Source organism: Sander vitreus, chromosome 10 (assembly GCF_031162955.1).
Source record: "Sander vitreus isolate 19-12246 chromosome 10, sanVit1, whole genome shotgun sequence".
In the NCBI taxonomy this organism is placed as follows: domain Eukaryota; kingdom Metazoa; phylum Chordata; class Actinopteri; order Perciformes; family Percidae; genus Sander; species Sander vitreus.
The window spans coordinates 5,033,511-5,049,674 of record NC_135864.1 but is presented as its reverse complement, the minus strand read 5'-3'; positions in this window follow the sequence as shown (position 1 = coordinate 5,049,674).

Here is a 16,164-nt window from a genome sequence, read left to right as displayed (position 1 = left end):
TTAAAATTTTTTTTATTAAGCAGCTGTCAAACCAACGTGTGAAGTGTAACATGTTTAACCTGCTGATAATCTGGTTTCACTGGCTGTACAGCATTTCTGTTTATAATTTATTGTTTTGTAACTGTGTTTAGTCATATTGTTGTTTTAACTTATTTGATGCCACAGGGCTACCTGAACTGAGATGAACCTTGAAGTCTTTGAAGTGTTGCCAAAGTTAGGATGTTGAACACACACACACACACACACACACACACACACTTAGACCTATGCCTGCACAGGGTCTTATACACACACACACACACACACACACACACACACACACAGCAGATGGGAGTGTCTGCAGCTCAGCAGTAGTATCTGTCAAGGCAGCTGTGAACTGACTGTGTGTCTTCAATAAAAACTAACCAGAAACCTGTTCAGTGTCGTCATGTCGCCTCACATTAATACCACATGCTAAAATATGACCCTTCACACATGAAAACCATGCACCAGGGTTATTGTTTGTAGATCAGATCAGGTGTCGTGTGAAACTGAGAAATCATAACTTAGCTTTCATCAGATCAAAACAGTTTTCAAATCGTTTTTTCACTTTAATGTCTTGTGAAAACGTGTACTTGTTTGGGTTGGCATTGAACCCTGTGAGGGTTTTAACTGGTGATAATTTCCATAGGGGTTGGAACTTACAGTAAAGGACATGGACTTGATCTGAAACTATGTTCAAGGTCTACATTGAAGATAGAAATAGATAATATTGAACGTTGGTCATCAGCATTGTCCAAAGTCCATCTATTAGCTATACACGGCTTTCCTTTGATGGGTAGCAAGGGTCTGGAGCCAATCACAGCTCACATTGGACAAGAGGCAGGGTACACCCTGGATAGGTCGCCAGTCAATCACCTACAGGCAATATTAGGAGCTGCCAATTAACCAAACCTGCATGTCTTTGGACATCTACTTAGTCCATTTTGTCCAAAGACCCAAACAATGAAATAAAACTGAGACAGGTTGCAAATCCTCCTATTTAACAAGCTGAAACCAACACTGTCCGTTGAAGACCACCTAACTCCAAATGTGGTGTTAAACTGATTACGTTTTGCAACTTTTTCAGCGAAATATACAATATAAAACCCAATTTGTTTTCTAAAAGATGCACTCTCACAAAGCTGGAATTCATATCAACTCTTGAAGATACATGGTTTTCACAGGACAGTGACGAGTATTTTTTGCTTAATAAATGATTTGAATGATTAATCAATTATTAAGATGGCTTAATTGACTAGATACGTTACCAGTTAACATTGATTTGGTGAAAACTAGGTTAAAATCTGGATGATTTTGGTTGAAACGTAAATGTATTTTAGATGTGAAGATCACCTGTATTTCACTGTGAAGCAGGTCTTACACCTTACACCTGAAATTCTGTTAAAAAAAACAATGGTTATATGTAAAAAATTATAACTTTTTGACCAAATTTAGCCCGGACTACTAAACTGCAAATCACAATACTAAAGCTGATATGAGGCTTCACATTCTTGAGTTATTCAAATCAAATAGACATCTTCCGAAGTTACAATCACTTAAGTATAAAACTCCATCATTTTTTTTCTTATAACTTAATCATTTCTTTAACTCTTTTAAAATCCATCGGTCTTCCTCCCAGACACTAGTGAGGACAAACTGACGAGCTTTCAACCCGCTGGTTGCAAATTAAAATCCCAGACTTGTTGAAAAAGTCTGGACACTGAAGTTGACAACAACATAACTTACTTAGTCAACAACCACCACTGTGGTGCCCTTAAGCCAGGCACAGAAACCCAACAGCTGAGCAATTTACTTGTTCTGGAAGATTCTTACAGACTGAACATGTTTGCAGAGTAAACACATCTCCTCGTACTCTGCAGTGACAACAGGCCTGCTGTCCAAACTGGTCGGATTCTTCGCGCAGCAGCTGTCACCACATCATCTGCAGCTAATCTAAAATACTCTGTTTGCGTGCGTGCCTCCTCTCTTCGTGTCTCTTGGTTTTGTTCACATCCTGTCCTCAACTCTTCATTTTAATGCTGAGATTTACTCAGCAGTTTGCAGTCACTCTGCTCCCTTTCTTATTTTTCACCGGCATATAACAAAACTATTGTCAAATTCCCATTTTCTCTGAGCCACCTTAGTCATTTTGTTTTCTCCAGAGCAGAAGATGTGAGTTTGAACCGCTCACAGGTACCTCTTTCATCTTCATACACCTTCTGTGCAGCGGAGTAGAAAAACAAAATGCACAATAGAAAGCTGCAGTGAGAATCTACACACACACACAGATTTATATTCTGTGTTTAGCTTTGTTTATGTTTCGGGTGAGTTCAGTGAGTTCATCGTGCCGTGTGAATGTAAAGCAGCTCACAGCAAATGTTTCCCAGAGAAATAAAAATTGGGGGGAAATGTAGTGACAGTATTTATTCCTCACCCCACAAACTATGTGTTTTTGTTGGTGAGCCAAACCTAACCTAAACATCTAGTTTGTGTTTTTCTCTGCCTGTCAGAAGCTGTTAGCAAGCTCTGCTTTTAGCTGTTTTGTTCTCTCAGCCGGCGTCCGACAGCAAACATCCAGCCACAGGTGCTCTGATTGGTTGTTTTTGTGTCATTAGCGTCAGTTTGCTTTACTTGGAGGCAGATTTTATTTGAGTTATTGATAAAGAAATGAGTAAAGAAATGCTAAATGGGGAAAGTGAGACAAAGAACTCCCAGTATTGATTCATACTGACAGAGAGAAAGACACAAGATGACAAATATTAATGACTTGAAAACACTAACAGGAGGGGATGAAACAGACCCAGCACAATGTCTCTGTGAGCTGCTTCACTGGGTTGTTGGAAATGACCACTTTCAGGAGTTTGGGTAACTGCAGGAAGAGGTTTTGACTGACAAATACACTGGTTGTGTTGTCCGTCCTATTTTTTAAGGCCAAACTGATTTAGATATTCTCTTTCATCTTCTGTACTTATGTCAGTAGCCAGCTTCACCCCATGTACCAGGGAGAGAGAGTTTTTTGCCTGAGCCTCCCAGGCAATGCAGGAACTTTTGAAAAGCTGCAGCAAATTTGATCAATGAGCACATAGCTTCTCCTCTTCTACAGCAATTATGTATATGTAGCAATTAGCGGCAACCTCCGGGCCGCAAATGTACAAATCCCACTATGGCCACGCCAAGACCCGCCCTACGAAGCAACTTGATTGGTTGGGGTTAGGCATTTGACCTTGAGTGGTTAAGGTTAGGATAGCCGATTGGTCAGGGGACAGGACCTGAACAAATGGGGTTACCTTACCTTGCGTAAGCATGGACGCCTGGCCGATAAATGCTATTGAAGGGTGGGCGGGTCTTGGCGTGGCCATAGTGGGATTCATAATATCGTCTCCGTGCCTGAAAAGGGAAGCCAATGCGGACGTGCCTTAAATCTGCATTCTGTTTAATGACCATGCGAGTTCACTTGTTGCCAAAAGAAGTCTGATTCTAATGGTCTAGGTCTATGAGAAAATGACCCTACTTCTAACTTGATTTAATTTTGGCAATGATGGTCCCATTAAGACCTGTCAATGAGGATAGAGGCTGCAATGAGTGTTCATGGCACTGTACTTTTAAATACTTGCCATGTCTTATTTGTGGGTACTCTGACCCTCTCACTGTGTGTTTTTAACATTTTGGTCGCCTAAAAATGTCTTGTTCTGCTGTCGGTTGTACTTACTCTAAATCAACAACGTTTCATTTACAGGATTGTTCCGGTGCCACCTGAGGATCTGCCCGATGTCCCTCATTTTTGGCCGGATGTCCCTCACCTTCCGCTTTCTTTGTGTTGGCATTTTAAACTCAGGTCGATTCGGGAAACATCCTCCGAGCTAGAACCAACAATCAAATTATATTTATCCTTTTAAATTGTCATTACACACTTGACAGCCATTTAAATTCCACAGCTCGCCTCCCTACGTGCACATTCCACCAAAACAAGTTCCTTTCCGAGGCTATCGTAGGTAGGCATCGTACCTGCGTCCAGAGCTTAGCACCGCCCAAGACAATCATGATTTGTTTAAAGAAATGCCAATAAACCAGAGCACGTTTTTCTCCTATCCCAGAGTGTTGTGTCAACTAGCCAGACCTAGTGGCAATGCGAGAATAGGTTGTACTAGAAGACACTCTAAGGAGTCGGCTGTTCATTTTTCTGGTAAGTAGGCCTAGATTTTGTTTTTGAAGCCTGTTTTGTGCTAGCCAAAATTAGCATCCAAATTATTATTACAGTTGTCATCATACCAACTGCTATAACTATTATGAATCATATTTCTATATATCTGTATCAGTGTCTCTGGCAGCAGATGGCCACCCACCAAGAGCCTGGGTCTGGCCGAGGTTTCTACCTAAAAGGAAGTTTTCCCTCGCCACTGTCACACTTAATGCTTGGTCTTGGGGGAATTGTTGGGTCTTTGTAAATTATAGAGTGTGGTCTAGACCAACTATATCTGTAACGTGTCTTGAGATAACTCTTGTAATGATCTGATACTATAAATAAAATTGAATTGAATTGAAATGAAATCACAGATGTACCTTGCTAACCAAGCTGGCACTATCACTAGCTGGTAACTTAGCATTTAGCCTAGAGCTCCTTACTAGCTCCACCCCTCGTCCAAATACGATCACTTGTGGCTCAAAAAAGTGCAAGATGGCGATGGCCAAAATGACAAAACTCAAGGCTTTAAAACTGTAGTTCACAAACTACGTCCTCTTGTTTCATACAGTCTATGGTAGTAATCTGAAAATGGAGGTGAAAATCGCAGCCGAGCTTTCTCATATCAAAGATTTTCAATCTTGATCTAGGCTACTGTACTATGGTTATACCTTGGTGAAAAATATCCACTGAATGAATGATGGATCATATTCAATTCTCAAATGAATATTCATATTGAAACTATTCTTCTTTTGGTCTTCTAACAAATGTATTTGTTTTTATGACGATGACCTCCATGCATGTAGCTAACACTGCTGCATGCTAACCACAGCTGCAGCATAATGTCTGCTGTGTGTTTGTTGCGTTTAAGGCAAGAGTTGCCTATGGAATCTGAGCAGATGAGTGTTTGTGCCGAGCCTCTCCACAGGGTGCATTAGCTGGCTTCAGCGGGCACTGGAGGGTGAACTGGAGAGCTGGTTTAAGGGCTTTTTGAGTGGGACTTAGGGAACAAACGCTGCCTCTGAATTTGTGTGGAAGCACGCCAAGGCGTGCTGCAAGTATGCTTGCATGAGTGTAGAGGCATTGATGCTTAGCTTTGTGTGTAAAAATGGACATACGTATGCATGCATGAATATCTTGTGGTTGTCGATGTATATTTTTTTTGAAAACATTTCCCTCGGTTGACTTCCTGTTCACATCTTCACTCAACATGTGTCCATTCAAGCATGTGTGTTCAGTGGTAGTGGCTTGAACGTGTGTGTGTGTGTGTGTGTGTGTGTGTGTGTGGGGGGGGGGTCCTCATTAATGCTTACGTCAGCTAACTTTTATATCTGTTAGCAGCAGCTTAATGTGGAACACCTTCAGGTGCCTGCTACCCTCTGAATGACTTGACATGTATGTATATATATATATATATATATATATATATATATATATATATATATATATATATATATATACATACATATACATGTATTCCTTCGTGTGTGTGTGTGTCCTGTTTAACTATATTCGTGGGGTCCAAAAACCGGGAATACAGTATACTTGTGGGGTCCGGACAGCTTGTGGGGCCAAAATGCTGGACCCCACAACTTTAAAGAGCTGTTTGAGGGTTAAGACTCGGTTTTAGGATTAGGGTTAGAATTAGGTTATGGTTATGGTTAAGGTAAGGGTTAAGGTTAGGGATTTAGTTGTGATGGTTAAGGTTAGGATAAGGGGCTAGGGAATGCATTATATCAATGACGGGTCCCCACAAAGATTGCTTGGTCTCAGTGAGTGCGAGTATATTCCTTCCTGTGTGTGTGTGTGTGTGTGTGTGTGTGTGTGTGTGTGTGTGTGTGTCTGTGTCTGTGTCTGTGTGTGTGTGTGTGTGTGTGTGTGTGTGTGTGTGTGTGTGTGTGAACGAGCCTCAGCAGTGTAACAGTGAACAGATCTCAGGCTATAAATAGCTTGCCCGCTAACTGAAGCTGAGCTAAAAATAGACACACAGTTCACACTGCATCCTAGAGGACAACAGAAAAACTGCACCCAGGCCTGACATCTCAAGAACCACAGTGCTTTGTGTTCCATTTATTTCTGTTCTCGATCCTAATTCAGCTTCCAGTGTCTGTTTGAGTGTTTAGAGAAAGACGGTCATCTGGGATTTGAAAAATGATTCACCTGAAACGAAGGAAAGGAAAACCAAAATGTAAGACGGGAGAGTGGCTGCAAATATCGAATGCCCAAATTAAAATGTATGAAAACAGACAAATAGTCCTAGTGTAGCAAAAACAACAACACAAACAACAAAAAAGTCCAAAGCCCAAATTGTCTGCTGTTTCTTGGTCATATATTTTTCTTGCTAAATAAGATGTAATAAGGGGAGAGAAAGATGTGGAAATAAACACAGCAATTGTCCATAGTTGGACATTAACTGGAGGCTTTGCAGCTATCAGTGCAACCCAGGTTTAAGGAAACTTCTTAATAATGACATTCCGTTTTGGATGGACAGTAAATGTAAAAAGTGTAAGAGGAAACACTTTTGAATTCTATGAATTTAATTAAAAAAAAATTCATCATTGTGTGTTTTGTTGCAGAATAAATTGGAAAAAGTTGGAATGTAATTTAACTGAGGAGACACAGTGCAGATCACCCAGTCAACCCATCTATCTACCTGCTTCATTTTCAGTGTGGTTGTCAATCTCCTCTTTTTCTTAATGGGTTCTTACAGTGTAGCTGTGTTTTACTGTGTACAGAATATCTCCATCCATCCATCCATCCATCTTCATCCGCTTATCCGGGGTCAGGACGCGGGGGTAGCAGCTCCAGCAGGGGACCCCAAACTTCCCTTTCCCGGGCCACATTAACCAGCTCCGACTGGGGGATCCCGAGGCGTTCCCAGGCCAGGTTGGAGATATAATCCCTCCACCTAGTCCTGGGTCTTCCCCGAGGCCTCCTCCCAGCTGGACGTGCCTGGAACACCTCCCTAGGGAGGTGCCCAGGGGCACCACCTCAACTCCTCAACTGGCTCCTTTCGACGCAAAGGAGCAGCGGCTCTACTCCGAGCTCCTCACGGATAACTGAGCTTCTCACCCTATCTCTAAGGGAGACGCCAGCTACCCTCCTGAGGAAACCCATTTTGGCCGCTTGTACCCTGGATCTTGTTCTTTCGGTCATGACCCAGCCTTCATGACCATAGGTGAGGGTAGGAACAAAAACTGACCGGTAGATTGAGAGCTTTGCCTTCTGGCTCAGCTCTCTTTTCGTCACAACAGTACAGAATATCTGACGTACAAAATGTTAAAATGTCTAAGGACTGTAAACTTCATTTCACCAGCATGTGGAGTCTTCATGGTTTGGAAGCTGCATGTGAGTGCATGTGTGTTCAGAGTGGTAACGGTCAACCAAACTGTTCCTGTTGCTAATGGCAGCCTCAGGGTGAGAGCAAGCCATCTGCGCCTCTGTGTGTAAGAAGTGTGCGTGTGTGTGTTTTTGCACAGTCCCTGCGTTATTTACAGCTGATCCTGAATGTCATGATTTATAGTCAAAGAGGAAAGCAATTGAAAAACACACACACACACACACACACACACACACACACAGCCACTCTGGATTGGCTGCAGCTAACTCTGTCACTACAACTACATCACAACACACAACACTGTGTGTGTGTGTGTGTGTGTGTGTGTGTGTGTGTGTGTGTGTGTGTGTTGGGGTGACAGCTGATGACTGAAATTAGGAGCAGCCAAAGTCAAACCCCCCTGAGGAGATGGAGAGGTGCTGGGCTGAGCACACACACACACACACACACACACACACACACACACACACACACACACACACACACACACACAAATGCCATGTACACACACTAACATCCACATCTGTGTCACCAGGAATTAAAGACGCCTCATGCAGCACTTTATCATTAATAAATCATCAGTGTATCATGTTTTGCCTTGTTTACTTTGTTGCTCACTTCCTGCTTATTTCCAAGATAAATCAACTTGAGGTTTCACACGCTGATGTTGGGAGCAGATGTGTGCAATTTTATGGCCTTGCAGAAATGATAAAGACAGATTTTAGGGGCTGGATCCTTTGAAACATCATTATGGGATTATTCATTAAACCTGTTTACAGATGAGAAGAATGAATTTCATTTAGGTTGGTTTGGTTAGGCTGGCTCACTGGCTTTACTGGGACACTACAATGGAACAGAGCCATCATATATATTATTAATCACACTTGCACTTTACCAAAATGTGTGCAGTGAAAACGATCTATAAGACCAGGCATTCTCCGCCTTGGGGTAATGTTGCCTCTCTGGTGTAGAGCTAATATACAGTGTACATATGTACTGTATACAGACATTGGACAAGAAAACTCAGTTTCATGCCACATTAGAATATCAGTGAACCTCTAACTGTCCATGGCCTTTACATTGTCAGGATATTAATTTGTTTCCTTCACAGCTCTACACACTCATTGCAGCTGTTGTGTGTTTGTTTTGCAATGTGTTGTAGTCAGAGGGGTGGTGTCATGTTAAAAGGTGACATCAGCACAATCCCTTTATAAATGTCAGTTAAATTAGGTCAATGGTTAGAGCCAACACTATATTCCTGTATGCATATTCTGTGTGTGTGTGCGCGTGTGTGTGTGTGTGTGTGTGTGTGTGTGTGTGTGTGTGTGTGTGTGTGCACTCTGCCCCACAAACACGTTCAACAACCAAAAACAGAAACTGATATAAACACACACACACATTTATACCTAACCTACTCTGCTACGCTGTGTCGTCTGTCTCCTCTGTGCTAAAAATAAATGTCTCTCTCCCTTCATCTTCCTCTCTCTCGCCATCTCCGACATGTGGCACCAAGACACCAACTCATTTATAAACATGACTGTGTGTGTGTGTGTGTGTGTGTGTGTGCAGTCATCTTAGGCACGCTAAGCTCCAGATGCAGCGAAAGTGCCTCTGTAAAATAGTCTCGGTAAGGAACTTGTTTTGGTGGAACATTTGAACTCCACTTAAGAAAACACCACATAAAGTATTAAATGAAACTGTTTACTGTTCACAAAATATAGTAATGTGGGCTATTTAATTAGCTGAATACATAGTTAAACCTAATTTGCTCTTACCAGTGTATCGCTGTATGTGCTCCGTCCAAAGCAATCCTAGTTTCTCATTGGCAGACCTTCCTCCACAGCGCCGCGGAGGAGGGTCTGGGTAGTCCACACAACATTCCGGGATGGGAGAAAAACGTGCTCTGGTTTATTGGCATTAAACCAATCACAATCATCTTGGGCGGCACTAAGTGCCAGATAGAGAAACGGTGCCTCTGCAAAATAGCCTCTGGAAGGAAGTTGTTTTGGTGGAACATGCTAAACTTGCTAAAAAGTTGTTTTAGTCGTGCGAGAGAAAACTGATATTGGACAAACAGTCTAGCTAGCTGTCTGGATTTACCCTGCAGAGATCTGAGGAGCAGTTAACCATAGTCCTCAGAAATCCACCGGAGTTTAAAATGCCAACACAAAGAAAACGGAAGATGAGGGACATCCGGCGGCATCCGTCGATATAAACTAAAGCAATCCCAACCAGTCAGTCCCGACACGTTGGCATCTGTCGTTGCCAACAAATGTTTCTGGTGATCCTTATACAATGTCGAACTAGCCAGCAGCAATTTTTTGTCGGTGTCTTTATTTTGCCTGGTGTAATAAGCTGCAGCTACGCCCCTTGACGTGTTTTTATCCTGGCAATGTACTTGCGTTGCAACAGAGTACAGTTGAGAAAAACACAGAAACCAATGGCCTTCCCACTTTATAACCCTTGCAGCCTCAGAGGTACATTTCATGCTGGAGGTTGGGGTTGTGTTGGGAGACCAGAAGACGTCGAAAGGAAGGGCAGTGTGTCATTTCTTACGACGGTGTAAATATAAAGTACTGTGCTGCTGCAGACTCCCCTAGGATAAATAAAGGTCAGTAAATGATAACACGCTCTCAGTAAACTGATACACAGTGCTTCAAACAACCTTAACAGAGAACCTGATGATGTGATGCAGTTTATATTTAGGCAGAGGCCCTCGTGCTCTCACCCGTACATCTATCAGATGATTGTTGTCTTTAAATTTGGAGTGTCCTGATGACACACAGACACACGGGGATACACAAACACATACAGTACAGCACGCTACACACAAATGCAAGTGTACACAAATATGAACTCTCCACCTCTTTCTCTACACACACACACACACACACACAAACACACACACAATGGCATCTAAGTCTAATATGAAGGCAACAGTCTGAGCTTAATGATGTTATGTTTTTTGATATTACTGAATCCAAAATAACTGTGAGTCACTTTATTTTTACTTGTTGTAGTGCCACATGTTGTTTACATTATACCTCCCTTTAGAATCATCTGTTTTACTTTGTTTCATTATAATTGTTTTCATTTTGCATCAATTTTCTACAATCGCAGCACTATTTAAAGGAGCGACAGTGTGACCTCTTACACCTTGACTGGCTTATGTCTCCATGTTTGTAATGTTGGTGACAGTATAGACACTTAATGTTTATAGTTTTCCCAATTCTAAGTCACTATAAAGGCTTTGTGGGTTTCAAAAGATGTCAAATAAGATAACAGATGCCGAAAGGGAAAAAGGCCTGTTTTGCTTTAGCTAAAAAGCAGCACACAAGTATGACTGAAGAGAACTAAAATTGAACTCAAAAAGCTATTAATGAGACATGTTGATATTTATAATCAAGATCTGATCATAGTCATTAGGCTTTCTCTGGATAAGATCAGCTGAATGCCTGAAACGTAAACATGTTGATAAAGATCATGTTTTTGACACATTTCTATCAGTATGTCCTCCAGCAGAAAATCTCAGAGACGTTTTAACATGTTCCAGAAAGGTTGCTCATGGGGCGACAAAGACCTGATTAACGTCTAGGGAAAACCTGACATGTGGAACTGACGACTGAACGACTTGACACTTTCACAGAATATCAATGCAGGGACTGTCATCTAATTCAACTTGCATCTCTCTCATGTCACTCGTCTCTTTTTAATACAAGTCATCCCTTACTCACCAGCTCTGCTATTCCCTTTTGCACGTCCCTTTTTTCTGAATTCCAAAAAAATGGATTACTGCCTCCTCAATCTGCATAAAAGCCTTAGCTACAATACATTAATAATGTATAATCAGGATGCGGGGGGGGGGGGGATCAGACACAACGAAACAAAACATGCAAGAATGAAATCCCCCTTTCAATACCACCATGGATATAGTGCCACTCGGCCAGCCATGCCAAAACACTTATTTATGAGCTTCAATATCGAATGGAAAATAATCTAAAAATGAAATAGCACAACGTGGTGTCAACATAAAACACAGCGCTTTCAAGCCGGAGAGTGGAGTTCACTTTGCAGCGAAAACAAAAACACTTTCACCCAGGAAATGTTCAGTCGGTCCCCGGGGATGTTTTAATCCAAAACACTTTTTCCTTAACTTAACTAGTCGTGTTGGTGCCTAAACGTAACTGTCATCACCGCATGCTAACCTCATAGACAGTAAAAGAAATGGACCAACAGATCCCGTGTCTCTGGACGGAGACCAGTGAAGGATATTAGAAGCACTTTTCCGGTGATGGCTGAGCGTTACTGAGCAGCCTCCAACTGAGAGAGATGACGTAGATGTGACGTGAGCAACCTGTCTGAAAGTTGGAAGTCTTCTGGTAGCTGTGCCAAGAGAAATCTCTATCATTCCCAATCTTGCAGAGACGGAGAGCGTAGGTATATGTAAGGAGATAACATGGACACAGGCTAATTATTGCTAACTGAAATGCTAGTTAACATTAGTAATTAAACTTAAACAGCTAATGTAAGTTGAAACTGCCTGCGAGCTTACTCTACGGTAATTCCTCTACTATGAGACAGTAAGTCGCGTGGTTATGACACAATCGTTAGCCTATTTTTTTACAAAAATGTCTGCTACGGAGCCATAACGTGAGATATAAGGTAATGGAGCCTTTTATACATTGTCGTGTTTCTTTAGAAATAAACAATGGACAAATAGAGTCTTTAAATGCTTCAGATGTGAAGTTATTCGCTGTCAAAGTGACGTCAAAATGAATGGCAGTCAATGGAATGCTAATGGCAGGTGATGGCTTGTTAGCATCAAAATGGCGCCATAGGAGGTACGTGTTGTGGAGAGAGACTTACCCCCTTGGCTAAACTCAACTACCATCTATGGCCCCTTAGCTGGCTCGCAGTCACCTAAACAACTGCCGCTGGTAGCCGGTGTCCCGGAGCTCTGTAGCGGATAAATACAACCAGCAACTGACACTCAGATTTCATCGTTCTATGGCACTATGGGTTTATGTTACAGCGCTTTACTTAGTTTAAAATACTTCTATTTAAGGTAAGCTATATAATATAGGGTCTGTTGGAGAAGTTGGGGGGGGGATAAAAATAATTCAGCAGGGGCAGGGATATGTAGACCAGAAAGGGGGAAATCCCACGCATCCCCCCCGGCAAATATGTAAAATGTAAGACTACATTTTGGCACTGTAACATAAAGCAGATGCCTGCAAAATGAAATCTGTATTTGCTAAACATTACAAGGAGCGAATTTCCTTCTGTACATCATATAATATCACAATTATGATGCAGCTGATCCAAGAAACTGCATATTTCACCTATGTATTATAAAACCATTTCTCCTAATTGAAATAAATCTTCTCACACACTTTGTACACCCAACCATCCACCCTTACCGTCTTCTTCTTCCACCTTCTTAGATTTTGCTGCAATAACAACGTCATGCAACTTTCGCCTTTGCTACTTCGGCTAGTTAATATTTCTACAACTACAATGTTGCTTTTCAGGAAAACTCATTTGAACAAAGAAACACTGCTTTTGTCAGGCTGCAAACACACAACAAGGCAATAACAAGAGGTTGAGACCTCCCTTCCCTCTCTCTTTTCCCCTTATTTCCTAGAAAAAACAAAACACCGCTGTGACCTTGCTCTGCTCGATTCACCTCCGAGCTCCGCCTTGCTGAGCTGTAAACCTGAACTAAAAAAGGATAAGTGGCTATCTGTCTTAGAGGAAGAAAATGAGGATGGAGGTGGAGTAGAGGGTAGAATTAGGCAAAAAAGAACATATGTAATGTGTGGAGGAGAGAAGGGCAAGAGGAAGAAAAAGAAATGGGAATATTAGAAGAAGGAGGAGATAGCATGTAGGCAAAAGAAGAAGGATGGAGGAAGAAATATAAGGATTAACAAGGGTAGGAGAAATGAGAGGGGGGTGAGAAAGAAAAAGACTTTTGAAGTTCTTTGATGAAACATCTCACTTTAAAAAAAAACACCGTTACAGCAAATTGACAACTTATTCACAGAAGAAGAGGTGAGGAAAAAGGAGTGGGGTAAGGGGAGTTGAAGGACTATGTGGTCACAAGAGGGAGAAAGAGCAACGTGAGGCAGGAAGAAGAGAAAATGAAAGAAAAGGAGAAAGGGGAGGTCACGTTATCACTAAACCCATAAAGACCCTGTCAATGCTAAGACGGGCGGACGGAGGGCAAGGGAGGAAAAAAAAAAAAGAGAGTTAGCAGTTTGGAAGGCGAGAAGAAAGGACTGAGGATCTCAGTAAAGGATTCCAGTATATCAATATGAAAGAGTGAGGGAGAGGGAGAGACCTAAAGTGAGTTTATCAATTAGATGTTCTCCTGCTGGCCTTGACTCACAGCTGTCTCTCTGAGATTGTTGTTTTTATCCCTTAAGCAAATAAATAAGGGTGGACGTCAAACCATTTTACTGCATATCACATACATATAAAACCATGATTTCAAGTTTATTCCCATTATTATTAATTAAATGTCTCTGCAGTAGACACAGTCCAATAAGTCCTCCAAACCAAACAACAATATAGGTCAGTTCCTACCAGGAGCGTAGCACAAAATTCTGGGCCCTGTAGAAAGGCATTTTCTACGGGCCCCTCCCCGCATTCACAGCTATTCATTCTAACATCTTTTTGGGCCCTCCTCACGTGAGGGCCCTGGGTACTTCGTCCGCTTTTTCCCCCCCAGTCCGACGCCCATGGTTCCTACCCTCTAATACGACCCACAGGAGCGTTTTCCTTCCATTATCTAAAAAAGAGAACATCGATCGCAGTTTTAAAGGGGACATACTATGCTTTTTCGTATTTTCTGTCATATCTACAATGTTATAATGTCGGATTTTCATGTTAAACGTGGCCAACACTTCAAATAATGAGGTAAAAGAATTTTTAGATAAACCACAGTGAGCTAAAACGTTCAGATTTCCAACTGTTCTGAACGCTCGCGGGGGTAACATTGTCGCATGTAGCTACTTGCTAACGGCAGTAAAACGTCATCTTGGCTGCCAGTGTTGTTAAATTCTCATTGTGACACGGTCGCAGTTTGGTTATGTTTAGGCATAAAAACTACTTAGTAAAAACTTTAGTGCGTAACTTTTTGATATTAATAAACATCTGTTACATTCAAGCCATTGCCAAATGAGTTGCTACAAAGCTAATTAAGACTATCAGCTCCACACAACTCTCTCTGGATTTCTCAGTTTGACTATGTTCAGAAACTCGAGTGAGGATAATTACCTCTTTTGAAGAGTCCATCATGTTTATTTAATCCTCCGTGTCCTCCTTGGCTGTTAGCAACTGCGTGGGGGGGCTGTGCCCAATCACGGAAGGCTTGTATCATGAGGGACGCGCCGACAGTTTTGTTGTCATTACTTAGAATTCCTCATGGGTGAGACAGAAACTACGGACTATAGCTTTAAGTTAGAAAAGTTACTTTACTGCCAGTTATGCACATGATGCTGAATGTGACGTTCGTAAAGTAAAACAAAAAAAGTATTGTGTTTGTTTGACCCACCCACCGCCCCAGTCTGCCTTCTTTTGAGGAACTTGGCGCTCCTATTCTTTGTCACCTTACTTTCTGCTTTGCTTTGGTAACAATTACTTCGGCCGCTAGAGGGCGCCACCACTGGAAATGTAAAGATGGGTCGTAATTGCTGCTTGAACAAATGACCTATTCAAGTGTTTTTTTGGGGGGGAGGACAGTCCACAGTCTGTTCTCTAAAGTGCTTAGAAAAATGTTGCTGCATGAAAATGATCACCTAGTAATTCAAAAACAAAGATGACTCATTAATCTTTCACATTGAAGATCTTAAAGCATAAATCCAGCATCTTATTTTCGTAGCTTTGGTTATGGTGTCTTCTGGTTATGATGGCATTGTTTACTACAACAGCCACATGCTGCCAAAGGATCAGATTACTTTTCAGCATTCTGTTATGTATTAAAGTCCTTCATTTTAGAAATGCAGACACAAGCAGGGCACAGCATAGCCTCTGACTCATGTAATTCACTTCATGCATTAAATGCAGATAAGGACAATGACAATGGAAAGCATGCAGTTTGTGTGTGTGTGTGTGTGTGTGTGTGTGTGTGTGTGTGTATGTGACAGTGAGATAGAGAGAGAGAGAAAGAGAGATAATGTCTGTTTTATCTGATATTGCACAGTGTACATGGTGTACATTACAAACTCAGTAGCTGCGGTGGATTTACAATCCACACACGCATGCATGTGCAAATGTACGCTGGCAATTTTGTGTGCACAGGCACATAGACAGACACAAAACTGCACACACTTGTACAAAAGCACTTTTCACACATGCACTCACACATTCAGCAGAGAAGACAGATGCAGGGGGACAGGGCTGCAGTACGCTGGATTAATACACTTAGTGTTCCACATGTCAAACTGCATCACTGCAATCATTAACATGTCAGGCATCTCTCTCTCTCTCTCTCTCTCTGATTACTTCTACCACCATAGCCAGCTGTCAAATCATCCAGCTATCCAGTCAACCAGTCGGTCGCCCAGCAAACATCAGGCTGACAGCCCAACACGACCCGTGCACTTACACAGGAGGCCAGCAA